The following is a 12,253-nucleotide window of genomic DNA, read 5'->3' on the forward strand; positions in this document are numbered from 1 at the left end:
TGCTCAGGAGCCCCAACACCAGCCAGCTCAGGAACTGCTTGTGGATGATCTCCAAGGCAAAATGCTGAGACTTGTGCATGAGTAACAAACAAAGTTTCACAAAAAATCACGATCTCTTCAGTGATTCTTAAGTAACAGGAAGAGCAATTTATTTCGCTGCATGCATGATTAATTATAAATTATTAAATCCAGCTCTACACAAGATCCTTACCCAGGGAAGCAACTGCTCCAACATGTCAACTTTTGTTTTCTAGATCTCTGAAACCAATATCAATTCAAAACACACGGAGTCAGATTTTCCACAGAAGATCTAGCGTGTGTTTTCAGTGCCCAGTATCTCGTCCTGACCAGACTCAAAGAGTAGCAATTTATTCTCCTTACTCTGGTCTTTGGAGACACAGCCTGTTTCAAATAGGACACTGACGTTATTTTTACCTCTTCCCTCTCTCCCATCTGTGTCAACCACACAGGGAAGCATCTGGAAACCAACAGCTTACTTTCCCCATCCTTATCACACAGGAGAGCATATCTCCCAAGCAGGAACTTCGGGAGCAGCCTGCCCATGAGCACAAGTTTTGCTGCATTACCACGTGCAACAGTCATGGAGGAGGCAATTTCCTGCCCGGCAGGAAGGCGGTGGAGAGCCCTGGGCTGCTCCCGGCCTCCTGCCTGCTGGGAGGGATGGCTGCCTGTAGGCAGGGGATGGGGGCTGGGGAAGGAGAAATGTGAAAGCAGGAGAAAGTGCAGGGCTGCGAACATGCATCCGAACACAAAGCAGCCGGAGGATGCACGGATAAAAAAATGGGATACATTATTATTCCATAAATTAAGTTAAAGCAACCTCAGCGCATCCCAGACCTTTAATACTGGGCTGCTGCACACCAAGTGAGTTGGCTTCCAGCCTGCAAAATGTTTCAACTTCATTCAACTGAGGCAAGACCCACGTTTTATTAAAAGAGGTTTATCTTCCTGCAAATAAACCTCAACAGCTTTTGCGCCCTGAAGAAGTAACTTTGGTTTGCATCTCACCCTCCTCCCCCCTGCCCACAACAAAACACACATTCAAAATCTGATGAGTAAAGAATTACCAGTTACAGCTTTCTGGACCCTGCCCACATTGGGCTAGTATGCAACATGTTTCAATGTTTGTTTTTATAATAAATAAAGCAAAAGTATGATGAGACAACTAAGCTCCTCGCCTTTCCTCTGCCTTCTTTGAAGGTGGCTTTTCGAGACTTCAGCAAAACTGTAAAGCAGTTAATAAAATAAAGGGCATTCCCTATCTCACATCTCAGACTGTTCCAAATAATCTAGTCAGCCTTTAACATACCAAGCTTGCCTGTGATCCATTTAATGAAGAAATACTAATTAAAAAAAAAATTGTAACACCTTATACACGTTTTCCCTACTTCTTGAATATCTACTGGTCTGTCCCATATTCTCATTTTTCCTGATAAAGAGCAAGATGGGGGGGCGAAAGAAACGAAACACATTTTTCTAAGCAAGGAGAAAAACCTAAACAAAATTAAAGAAGCTTAAAGCCCAACTTCAACAGCAGACAAGTATGCGGAGAACAGTGTGACCTTCCCTTATCACCCACTGACATGCTTAATCATTTCCAAACAAAAATTGTTCTTTTCCACTACTACTTCATTCTGCAAGCACCTCAAGCTCCTGCATGGCTGCTAAATAGTTAAATCTCCCACTATCCCCTGCTGCCTGCGAAAAATCACTGAAACAATTGAGACATTGTCCAGTGAACAAGACTCCCAGGGACTGACATTTTTGTTTATGTCCCAGTTCTCAGTCTGTCAATTTTCACTCCCAACGCTAAAAGCACGGCTTGCCCCAATACAGTCTGCCCTCGTCTGAAAAGGCTCCACTTCATTTATTTTATTAAAGCTATGGTGTGTTTATGATTCAGAGCTCTCCCCATCCGAGGACCTGTTGGTCCCATCCCCCTGCCTTCCTCTCTGCCCTGCAATAGCGACTTCCTAGCTCTGAGGAGGCTTTGCAATGCCTTTTGCAGAGCCACTGCCCAGAAAATAACCGTGCTTAAGTTAAACACCGATGTTCGCATTTTCCTGGAGCATGAAATGTGTATTACTGTACTCCTTAAAATAGCCTTTCATAATTAACCAGGGTAGGGTAGAGGGGAAGGGACTTGGATACTAAGCCAGAGTAGCAGGAACTTAAAAAAGAAAATTAAAAAACAAAACAACAAAAAGAAAGAAAAAAAAACACCCAGGGGAAAAAAAAAAAAAACAAACCACACACACCCACTCCCGCTACCCAGCAGCAAACTAGAAAATACATGCAATGGAGTAAAACAAACATCTTGGAGCAAAGCAGCGCTTTCTTGGCTGCTTCGCGGCTGCACTTCCTGCCTGCGTTTTCATAATGACCGGAGCGCCAGGCCCAAAATACATCCCTCTCCTTCACCCCTGCCATCCTCTCCCCCCATTCCCAGCACTTTTTTTTTCTTCGTTACGCTCTCAATACTTTATCTCCATGAAAAGCACACACAGCGGTCACCAGCGTTTCCTGTTTGCCGAGTGTGCTTTAACTATATCACACCCTCCGCTGCTGCGCTGGAATGCACAGCATATGGCATTGTGAAAGGGTTTACTGTCGAATAATGGCAGCAATGCAGTCCTGCTGGTTTATATCAAACCCTGTCACTCTCTTCACGGAGGTCTCTCTCGTGCTCTCTGAGAGGCGAGGTAAAACACACACACACACACACACAACTTTGAGTCTCACGTAAGACCTCAGCAGAAGGAAGACCTGCAAACTAAAGGCAAGGAAGATTGCAACTTGTGAAGTGGTGACTTGCAGCCCCCCGTGATTTGTTTCGAAGTTTAGTCCCCATAATGTCTGTAGGAACCTTTTACAGGTAAACAAAAGGGCTGCTAAAAATTTTTTAGCTCCTCATGCACAGCCAGCAGGGGCTGGAGAACAGCTACGTGCCTGAGCCCCTCTCCTCCAGGCTGTCAGCCTAAGCAAGTGCCTGAGCTCTATCCCAAAGTGCAGCTTCACCTTCCCTGCTTTCAAAAACCAACACTAACATATTTGGTTATGAAAACATCCATGCAAAAGGCAAACATACACCGCCACCTTTCACTCTGGGTCAAAGTTTCAAAACTGCATTTTCATTTAATTGCTCACAGGTTTATTTTTGGTTTTTGTTTTTTTAAAGCAACTTTAAAATAAAAATATTTGCAAATAAATAATAAAAGTGCTACTTCCAACTGCAGTCAGGTTTAGCTAAGATGCTCACAAAGGTTATACTTTAAAGTGCTTTTTGTGCAGATCTTGAAATGCCTTCCCATGCCCGGATGCATTTGGCCAGCAGACGCTGAAACAAGTAGCAATACTTTTAAAGCCCATTGAAATGCATCCATCCACCCTCTCTTCATAAAAGGAAGCCTTACTTAACAGGCATTTATTATTGCTGAACTAGGGTTGAAAGTTCAGTGTCCTTATAGACCAAAATTATCAAGATTTCTGAGTTTGCAGCCCACGTTTAAGTCCTAATGAGCTATTGCACCCACTCACTGCTATTAACTCTTTGATGTCAGGAACCCATGATGCTCTTTTAAATGTCTCACAGATGTCCAAGGGAAAAAGTGCAAAGCTCACCTGTGCTGAAGGACAGGTGAGCAACTGTTGGGGTTTTTTTTGCCTTTAGTCCCCTCCAGCAAAATATGCAAAGACAACTTACAGTATTAAATATGCATGTCAAAGACAGGCTAGCCTACCAGTTTGGACTGTGAACTCAGACTCCAGGGAGCTGTACATCGCTTCCAGCTTTGCCATGATCTGATATGCAGAACACGTTACCTTTCTGGGAAAAGGACGTGAGCATACGGTGCCCGTCACACCACACACGTACAGCAACCCAACCCCTGCCGTGCCTTGCACTGCACAGCTCCATCTCCCCTGGATCTGGGAAATCTGAGGCAGGGACAACAATCTGCTTTTCTGACAGTAGCTTGCCTATTAGATCTTCCTAAATACAGGTAACAACAAAGTGATAATGAAATTATCTCTAATTTGCACCAAGCACTTTGACCTGCTCCTTATACAACCACAGAACTGAAACACAGGGAGAAGTAACCATCAGACTTGAAATACACTTGGGAAGGGTACCTGATTTTCCAACCCCAGACTAAGGTACCCAATCCCAAACACCAGTGAACGGAAGCAGGATGATGCTTTAATTTAAGAGTCACAAGCCCAGAGGGATGCCCAGGCGAGCAGCAGCTGAGCTGGCCAGAAGAAAACACGGCGCCAGCTCTTTGGCCATTCTCCACTCCCACCAGTGCTGGGGCTGCTCCCTCACATTTTCTCACTGTTTACTCATCCCACAGATTCCCCAACGAAGCGATCTGAGGTGGCCAAGTGATTGCCTACGCAGCAGTGGAGCTTAACAGTCCATCTACTGTGAGTGGACGCTCCCTGAACGTGCTCTGGGCACGATGAGCAGGACAAGTTACTGCAGGGTGAGCCTCGCCGAGGTCTTACAGCACCTCCGTAACCTCCCGGCCACGTGCTTGGCTCTGGACGCCTTCAGACCAAATGGCAGCTGCTACCTGATGCTTATCCCCCGGGCAGCAACTGTGGAGCAACCAGCATGCCTCAGATTCACACCAGAGCTTATCCCAAAGTAACCCATCCTGGACATCAGAGCCCTTTAATGAGGAGCAGGTTATTTCATGTCCAGTAAATGACTTCCCTCCAAAGAGCCCAACATACCTGAAAAGCATTGAGAGGGGGAGTCAATGTGGAGCACCTACAGCTTTAGCAATTCTAGCCTTTGCTTGCTTCATATTAACTAACCACGTAGACATGCCCAACGTGCAGTGACAGAAGTTCTGCCGCCAGGGAAAACTGCACTGCAGACATTTGGGGTTTTCTAATGATACTGCTTCCATGGAGCTGCTTGGCAGGAGAAGTGTTCAACAGCCGTAAGTGCACACTAGGAAAGTCTGGAGGACTTCAGGTCCCTTCTCTCTGCCTTCCTCTGTAAAACACCATTTCCTTATTACATATCAGTCACATCCCCAACAACACTCAATACTAACACTGCAGAGCTCTGCAGGTATAGAATGGGGTAAAATTTTCTTCTTTTGTCTTTCCTCTCCCAGACACTATCTTTTCCAGCCAGGAGAGGAGACCATGGATAGATTTTTGCCCATTTTCCAGTGGTCAGATGAGCAACAAGGGAAGTAAACCCTTCTTCAGCTCGTCTTCTACTACTCCTCCTACAGCCCTGGGAAGAAATACATCAGCATAAGGACAAGCTCCAGGGGAGAAGAGTTCAGGACATGCTATTCCCTCTCTCCCTTTCTCCCTTCTCAGCGCTTGCTAGATGGAGGACAGGTAGAGGCCACAACCATCTCACAGCAAGGGATTTTATTTCATATAATGCTCATTTCCAGCACTTCAGCTCAGAAAAGCATCATTACAGAAGAAAATACTTTGAGCACAAACTTAAGTGTTGTCCTGAACACTGATGGACATTGAGGCATGTTTAATGATTTCTTGAACCAAGGCCTGAAAAGTAAAAAGGAAGGGGAAGCTAGTTTCCACAGTAATAGCAGTTAAGAAGTCTTTGAGTCGTGCCAACAGGAAAAATGCATGTTAGAGAACCACTCTCCTCTCCTAGGAAACTAGCACAGACCCACCTCTTTCTGCAGGGTCCAGGGACACCATCAGATCCTTAATCTGCACCAAGAAGGTAAGAAAACAAACAAACAAAACAAAACAAACAAACAAAAAAACCAAAACACACAAAACCCTAAGAGTTGGTTAGTTTTTCCATCAGGGAGGTTACTTGGAAAGGACACACAAACGTGTGCGCTCAAAACATGCATGTCCAGGACCCACTACCAGCCTATTTCTCATTTTGTATATATCACTTCTACAGATGGAAGTCAGGGTGCATGGCTACTGCCTGCCAAAGTAGAGGAAAGACTGTTTCAGCTTCCCCAAACTTACTAATTCCAAGACATGAGACATAAGGTACATCTGACACAAGGACTCATAGATACACAGTGTCCTGATAGCATCTAACACCAGAAGTAACTTTCCTCTCAGGTCTGATACATGTTAGGATTTAAGGTTTAGATACCAAAAACTACTTCACTTTCCTTTTTTTTTGTTTGCTTTCCTGTGGGGCTACAGGGGTTTGTTTTGCTTCCCTCTAAAATCCAGATGCGGAAATCATCAGTTTTTCAAAACAAATTTGGGAAAGTTACTTGACATCTGTTCTGGCCACACTAGTGAAACAGAAGAGTGAGCAATGCTTCCCCATCTTGAGAAAGTGCTGAATGATTTTACTCACAGGTATCTGTCAGGTATGAGTGAAGCCTCAAAGGCAAGTTCCCCTGGAACCAGACCCCCGTCGCCAGCCCACTGCATATCCAAACCCAAAGCCTGTTTGACAATAATTTGTAGCTTTGTTTTGTGAAAATAGGCACAGAACATTGTTTGGGGAGAGATTAGGGGTGGGAGACTGTTGTATGAAGGCATCAATCCTTGTTGTTTGTAACATCTCTAACTCCCCAAAGGCTTTCCAAAATGGGTCTTCCCTTTGCCAAACAGGTCTGCAGAGAGCAGAGGAGAAAGCATCCTTCCTTCTCTTTATGCAACAGCTTATAAGGTAGCTCCAGTTTCTTCCATAGGAGAGAGGAGAGATATCTATACAGTCCAGAAAGTAAAGTATCCCATGAATAACCTAATCCCAAACCACACAAACTGGTGAGAAAAGCAATAATCCTGGGCTTGAGCAACTTGGCAAAGAAATGGTCCTGAGCCCAGCAATGCCAGCTTCCTTCTTTTCTTTTTAATGATAAATACATGCTATTTACTTTACTACAGCACCTGGACACAGTACACAGACCTTGTTTAGACAGAAAATAGGCGGTTCCTAGTCAAGTGGACTCATCTGCTGGGGAAAGTTTTTGTGCTCAAGTGTGAATTGAAAAATGCAGAACAACTATTTCGAATTATCTCTCCGTGTGGACACTGTTATTCAGCACTAAGAGTTTCTTCGTGAGATTTAGCTTAATCCGTTTCCAAAGCGGATTAAGCTAAACCACACAAAGGACCTCTTACTGCTGAATAAGAGTGGCCGCATGGAGAGATAATGGGGAATAGTTATTCTGAGACAGCTACTTCGACTGCATATTTGGGCTTTCACATTCTGCCTAAACTGGTCCAAAGCTGTATTGGAAAGGAAAGACTGTGGTTCTAGAAATTTGGGAAAAAATGGTGCCAGGGCCATATTAGACCCATTAAATCTTCTGCTCTACCCATGATGGCTGCTCCCGCTCCAGTCAGCACAGGCTCTGGCTCCAGATGAGGCTGCATTATTCAATACCTATTTCTCTAAGCTCCAGACTGAATCCAGCCACAAACTTCAGCCGCAGACAGGGTGCACGGGGAGGAGGACCTGCAATGAGCGGCCCTGCCAAGTCTGCCACCCTCGGTACACATCATCTTTGATCTGACAGGCTCACCCATCTGGCTCTCCAGCATCACCCGGCACTGCTGCGGCTCTTCGCCTGCTGCCAAGGTCGAGCTGTTGCTGCTGCAGTCCTTGAACCCGCCCAGGGCTTTGGGGACGGACTGTCTGTATTCTCTCCGTTCCTCTTGGCACATCCGCTCTTCTGCGGGAGAGCTGACTGCTCGTCGATATTTAATTTTAGGCCCACACAAGTCCCCAGAAGTTCATTTAACACACATGCTCCAGCAAAACATGAACTACCACGTGACTGAATCCAAAATGCAACTTGCACTCCTCTGTGCTGAAATACTCTCCTAAACCACCTTCCTAGTGTACGTTTCTACCTTAAAGTGTTGCTCTCTGTATTATTGTATTCCAGACTAGCTAGTCAAAAGGGGACAGAATTTAGAGATCATATTTTTGCCACATTCAGGATATAGGGAGGATTTTATAAACAAAAGATACAACGAGGAATCCTGCAGTAGATGCACTTCCAACCACACTGAAGGTAGCACAGTTACAGCTTTCTTAAGGATCTCTGATAAGCAAGATTTTGTCTTGCTTCCCCTTTACCCAGAGAGTTTCAGTACTCAGGTATGTCAGAGACATACAGGTATATATTGGTGTGCTATGACAAACTAAAATGCCAAATCTCAGGTGCAAGACCGCACAGCCCCTTCAGGAAATCAAAACTGAGGCTGATTCACTGCAATATCCTGGGCTATAAACCTGCTGCTTCAGCAGGACCTGTTGAGCTGTCCCCAGTAATGTCAAGGGAGTCTGGTCCTGCCTGGGAGCTCTGCAGCCATCACAAGGTATCTCACCCCTGTACTCATGAGCCAGAGCCTTTGTCAGCACCAAGGACTAATCTCTCTCAAAGTCAAGCCAGGTGATTCACAAGAAATGGATGTTCAACATATTGTGCTGAGCATACCCTGACACCCCTACTCAGCTGCCTTCTCCTGGAGCAATGCTTAGGGTTGCTACTTCCTACAGCTTTATAGCCAGCCTAGCAATACTTGCTATTTTTCAAGGTGGGGTAGCCTTGAAGCCAAGTGTTTAGGGAAAGAACCTCCGCTTACAGCACACAGCAAGCTCCTGAACTGCTGTAGAGAAAAGTTTGAGAATGAGCAGAGTATACCCTGTAGGCTCAGGAAACAGAACAAATAAAGAGAATACAAAAATGCATTATTTAAGAAACAGAAAACAAACAAAACCAACACACAACCACCACCACCCCCCCCGCACAAATCCTCATGATCTTTTGAGGCCTGACTCATGATCCTAGAACAATTGAGTTGGCAGTACTATACATTTTAGAGCATTTATTCACAGCTGAAATATCCCAGCATCCAAATACTTCAGAGTTCTTGGAGCTATTCACAGATCTCCTGACTACAACCAAGCGTGACAATTCATCCCAGTTGCCAATCCAGCCCCAAGGTGTCTTCTGAAGGTGCTTTAGTGCTGACTGATGTTTGCAGAAGCATTAAATTCCTGCTCACTTCACAGTAAGAGGTACAAGCCTATGCATTTCCCCCAGTCTCAGCACTAGAGCAGAGGAGTTACCTCCAGTACTGAAACAAGGTCTGTAGAGGATGGACATTGTGTCACAGAGTAAACACGGGGACACGAAGTAGTCCCCTAAAGTCTGAACTATTTTGCAAACACATTGAATTACCAAGTGAATTACTTTTAAGGAGCCTGCATTTCTCCTGTGCTCTACACAAACCGAGCATTAGGTTTCCATTCATATTTAATGGGTACTGCATATAAAGGGTGTGTGTTATAGGAATTCATCCAAAATAATTTTATTGGGCTGCCGGTAGGTGAATTCTATACTTAGCCCTAAACATTCTGGTTTGTACACAGACTTCTTTGAACACAACCCTTTTCAACCAAAAAAAAAAAAAAATCAAAAGGAATTAGTGGTGAAAGATTTAGCCACAAAATTCTCAGCAAGTTTAATTTGTTCTGTGGCTTAATTCCATGCAGCTCCAAAAACTCAGGACAAGATGTATGTGCACTTTTGGGCATGTATTAATGAAACATTTTGTTTACTTTGCAACTGCCAGAGCAATTAGCCAAATAAAGTATAGAGCATTTAAAAAGGAGAGAGTCACCAAAGGAGCTTTCCAATTAGGTCTGCATGGGTATTTCTGCAGTGTAAGTCTCAGGGATCTGCATATTGGGTCCATGCACCAAGGTGTGACCTACCAGCCACCAGAGACTGATTGGGTACAGCTCAGATGCACAGCCCTCTCCTCCTTCCCACACGTGTCCCTCTCAATACCAGGCACTGACATGAATGATGCCCACCCAAGTCCTTTCCCTCATATCATCACCATGTTCTTTATCACCCTGCAAATCTCTAGGGAGGGAGGGAAGACGATGTCCTATCATGGGCACACATGGCCTGGAATCCAAGAACATCTCAAGAGGTTACTGCAGAGGAAGAGCAGCCTCTCTACAGCAGAACATTAAAGACAAACAAAGCAAGAGCTTTAAAAGCTCTCTTGGGGCACTGTGAGTGGAAGTTACAAGATTACACTTGCAGATGGCTCTATGCTTACAGGACCACACATACATCTAGAGACACCCCACTTCTGGCCCGTGGTCACTTCTGTGACACTGTAGGTGCATTTTAAAATCTAGCTAAGAAAAAACCTAGTTATCACATAAAATAAAGAAATTCGGGACCAGGCAGGGCAGACTGCAGCTTCAACTTCAGCTGTTCTGGGAAAAAACTCCTTATCTCTCCAAACCATCAAGCAGTCCCAGATGCTCTCTGTCTATGCAATTCAAAATGGCTGACAGATGGTTTTGCCTTCAGTTTTGCTTGTTATATATTCTGAAAACACATTTTTACTTTCTTAAGAAAAAAAAAAGAAAAAAATTAGATACACTACTGCACAGTGATTCTTTGTTCCTGGGGATTCCGTCTACAATATGACCGCGTTCATTACATATTAGAAAACCCAGGCCAAAAAGTACTGGAAGTCCTGTTACCCCAAGGTAACATTTACATTAACTTCAAAATGCGGAAAGTTTTTAAACCTTTTAATTGTTTTATAAGAAATTTATTGTACCAATACACCATCATTTCGGGTTCTCAATGTTTTTATCTGGTGCAAAGGAGGCTAAAAGCAAGCCTTTGTACAGCCTGCAGGAGGCAGGATCCCTGGACTGGTCAATCACCCCACACTCTTGCCCAAGACAGGGTACGGTCAAGTCACTGTTTACTTTGCAGAGGACAGGGAAGAACAGCACTGGTTTTCTCCTTATGGTTGTAGGAATGCACAGAGATAAAAATGGTTTTAAAGGAGCTTGATTGCTGCAGTGAGCAGATTTCAGAGATCCTTGAACAGACATACCATGCTAATTTTCACTTGCCTGTCCACACTGCAACAGAAAATGTTCATATGAGACTCCTAGGGCACCCATCTCTCATCCTTATCACCATGGTGGCAGCACACATGCGGATCAGATCAGGTGCACACTGAATGTGGGATTTCAGGACAAGTAGCACTCTACCCCCTTAGAGCAGCTTGGAAGCACCCAGCTGGGGTATGCTTTACACCCAAAACTTCCTGCTAAAATTACAAAGTTTTAACACCTTCAGTGAAATCAAAAGTCAGAAGAAAGAAGGGAATAACCCTCTTAAAACACTTAAAAACTTAAAAAAAATCCCAGCCTCATATTAGTACTATCTGCAGGTCGCGTTCAAAATTTTCACCTAGCAAGCTTAATAGCATCCTGTTAAAACAATTTTCCCTCCAGTTTTCTTTCACCTTTGGACATAGATAAGCAGCATCACTGTGCCAGAGCAAGATGCAAGAGTCTTACCAGACCAGTGAAGCACCTAAATGCAAATAAATACATTGGTCTTAAATGGAGCCTCATGCTGTACCTTCCTCAAGACATACCGAACATAATTTCAGTTTAATATTCTGTTTCTCATTATGGGCCTTGGAGACTCTCTCAAGCACCATGAAAAAGCAGTATTAACCCAGCCCTCAGCACTGGAGGCAGCAATTCAGCCAAATTATTTATGCTGGTCTTTTGCTTCAATTTTTGTAGCCTTAACTTAATGTTCTTAAACAAATCTGAAAGGAGGATGGCTGACAAATAGTACAGATTTTACTTAAGACGTTATAGATGGTCATGTTATGCAGCCCTGAGTCATTAAGCTCAACTACTCAGAGGAGTTTCATCAGAGCTGGGCATAAAGGCTGCAGCCCTGACATGGAGCTCGTGGTTGTCACAGCCAAGTTCTGAGAAGCGAGTTAAAAAGGGGGGGGGGAAAGGGGAAGAGGTAGGAGGGAAAAATAAAGGAAAAGAGAGAGAAAAGAGAGAGAGAGAAAAGGGGAGAAAAAAGGAAAAAGGGAAGGGGGGAAACAAACAAAAATTAAAAAAAAACCAACCCCCCACACTCTCCTTTCCTCCCTTTGTAATCCAGCTATAAAGATTGGCCTCAAATCCTGATTTCAAATATAGGGGAAATATAAGAAGTGCTTTGCAGATGTTAGCATTTTCCTACAGATCTTCAGGGAAGTCCAACTGATTTAAAGATGAAAAACTGGCACAGGTACACTTGATGGGTAGACAAAACACAGTAATGAGGGTAGAGAACCAGTTTCTATTCCTCCACATTACACTTGCACAGAAACATCAGCATGCCCATGAAACATCTCTCATTGTTCCATAAAAAGATTAATCACGTTTTCACAAATGCAGAAA

At 44.1% G+C, this 12,253-nt stretch overlaps 1 protein-coding gene across 27 annotated transcripts in view; it reads right to left on the minus strand.

Moving 5' to 3' along the window:
- TCF7L2 (transcription factor 7 like 2) overlaps positions 1 to 12,253 on the minus strand; it is a 175,895-nt gene that overhangs the window by 97,913 nt on the left and 65,729 nt on the right. The window lies entirely within an intron of this gene.

The sequence above is a fragment of the Chiroxiphia lanceolata genome, chromosome 8, assembly GCF_009829145.1.
Source record: "Chiroxiphia lanceolata isolate bChiLan1 chromosome 8, bChiLan1.pri, whole genome shotgun sequence".
Lineage (NCBI taxonomy): Eukaryota > Metazoa > Chordata > Aves > Passeriformes > Pipridae > Chiroxiphia > Chiroxiphia lanceolata.